We start from the raw sequence: 2,511 nt of genomic DNA, 5'->3' as shown, positions 1-2,511 counted from the left end.
CTCGCACCCCTCCAATCTATTCTAAACTCCGCTGCCCGACTAATCCACCACGCTATTCTCCGGCCTCTCCCCTCTGTCAATCCCTTCACTGGCTCCCCATTGCCCAGAGACTCCAGTACAAAACCCTAACCATGACGTACAAAGCCATCCACAACCTGTCTCCTCCATACATCTGTGACCACATCTCCCGGTACTTTCCTACACGCAACCTCCGATCCTCACAAGATCTCCTTCTCTACTCCCCTCTTATCTCCTCTTCCCACAATCGTATACAAGATTTCTCTCGCGTATCACCCCTACTCTGGAACCCTCTACCACAACACATCAGACTCTCGCCCACCATCGAAACCTTCAAAAAGAATCTGAAGACCCACCTCTTCCGACAAGCCTACAACCTGCAGTAACCACCGATCGACCAAACCGCTGCATGACCAGCTCTACCCTCACCTACTGTATTCTCACCCATCCCTTGTAGATTGTGAGCCTTCGCGGGAAGGGTCCTCTCTCCTACTGTACCAGTTATGACTTGTATTGTTCAAGATTATTGTACTTGTTTTTATTATGTATACCCCTCCTCACTTGTAAAGCGCCATGGAATAAATGGCGCTATAACAATAAATAATAATAATAATAATAATCCCTTCATGACCAAAATCTATTCGGTGATCAAGAAACATTGGCCACTCTTGGGCAGATCTTACCCTAAGGTTGCTTCCTTTCAGGCACCAGCACTTATGAGTACAAAGAGACCCCCTAACATAAAAGACCAAGTAGTTAGAGCTGACATGGGCAGTACACGTTTAGAACCCACTCAGAGATTCCTTAGTTCACGCCGGCATGGCACCTTCCCTTGTCTCAACTGCGCTGCATGCTCAAATGTAATTAAATCGGATAATGTCACTCCCCCTAGGACTGGCAAATCCTTCCCTATCTGTGGTTTTTATACCTGTGAGTCAAATTTTGTAACCTACGTGATTAAGTGCCCGTGTGGTCTTCTCTACGTTGGGGAGACCACCCAACATGTCAGGGACCGGATAGCAAGCCACAAATCCACAATACATTGTGGAAAAACATGGCTCCCACTTCCAGACCATTTCTCTACTGCTAGGCATTCCGTAGCACAGCTTAAATTCCAGGTCATTGAACAGGTGTCTTGCCTTAGGCGAGGGGTAATCATATCAAGCGCCTGAAATCCAGGGAAACCTATTGGATATATACATTAGACACCCTCTCTCCAAGAGGACTCAATAGGGAAATTGACTGGCTACTTTAACTATTGTATTGATTATTCTCTCCCCTTTCTTTCAGAAATGCTGAACATTATGGTGAGTTGCATCCTTACTACAGAACCACCTAGTCCCCTCCCCTTGTTATGCATATTGCTCCCCTTGTTATATATTATGCTTCAAACAGTTTCCCTAAGCATGGGGTATCCACGGGTCCTTCCCCTGGTTTATACACACTTCACTCTCCCTGCCCCCTCCACCACATACCGCGTGACCTATAGCCGTCCCATCATAGCGCCAGCCAGGACACACTATCACTGTGTCCTAGCAACCAAGTACTCTATACACGGCGGCCGCGCATGCACAGTCGCAGCCACAGTGCTGACAGTGGCACTTCCAGGTTTGATGACGTCCTTCCGGTCTGGCGAACACCAGCGTCCTTATAACCCTGGGAACACACACTGCAACATGCCACACAGCTAGGTGTGGGAGCGCTGCTCATCTGACACAGTAGCAAGGTAATTCCGCCTGCATTCAGGCATATACACCTATGGGTACCGCTAATTTATACCTTTTAGTTGCTGCCAGCACTCTGATGCATACTCTTGATCATCTGCAGATCCTACACGTGGGACTATATAAGACATAGGCATATTATTATAACGCTGATGAGGAGGTAACTTTTGCCACAGACTGCCATTCTCTATGTATCCCCTGCAATATCCTTTTACTGACCTTCACCATTTTCCACAGTTTACTCCCCAACCTCAAGGGACTTTCCTCTACTCTTCATTTATCTTGTACCAAGGTAAAAACTGCTCTATGCTTTCTTATGATGTTTAGTCATGGTACCTAGCCTCTCAGGGCTGGTTCTTCCTATGTATCTTGCTCATTTTTACTTCCATATCTATCTTTGTGTTATAATTGGTGCCTGTTATACTCCAAGCATTTTCATTACAGCTCCTCTATTTTTTCATCGGTGTATGTGGCTGTGTTACCCCTGATGAACCCCCGTTATACCCTAAGAAAAAGGGGGGGAAACGCGTCGGGCACTGTATGGGGACTGCTCGAGAGAGTTGATTACTGAGACCATCCTCATCTGAGGCAGTAGTGGGACGAACAAAATGGGAGCTTCCAGCATGCTGATTAGTATATTTTGTCCAATTGTTCTTATTTGCCTATATCAGCAGGATTATTGAGTCCTCTAATATTCATATGTAATTGAACTGGTAATTGTCTCCTTTATAAGTGTCGACAATAAGTGGTTGATAGCATGTCCCTACTA

General features: G+C 46.0%; 1 long non-coding RNA gene across 1 annotated transcript; it reads left to right on the top strand.

The window, feature by feature from the left end:
• The first annotated feature begins 1,635 nt into the window (after nucleotides 1-1,635).
• On the top strand, nucleotides 1,636-2,037 carry LOC143793996 (uncharacterized). Its single transcript, XR_013220373.1, has 3 exons — nucleotides 1,636-1,744; nucleotides 1,846-1,902; nucleotides 1,980-2,037. It is a non-coding gene; the product is annotated as an uncharacterized LOC143793996 (long non-coding RNA).
• Nucleotides 2,038-2,511: the final 474 nt, after the last annotated feature.

This window comes from Ranitomeya variabilis, chromosome 1 (genome assembly GCF_051348905.1).
Source record: "Ranitomeya variabilis isolate aRanVar5 chromosome 1, aRanVar5.hap1, whole genome shotgun sequence".
Lineage (NCBI taxonomy): Eukaryota > Metazoa > Chordata > Amphibia > Anura > Dendrobatidae > Ranitomeya > Ranitomeya variabilis.
Note: the sequence above shows the minus strand (reverse complement) of the source record. Positions and strands in the feature narration are given on the sequence as shown.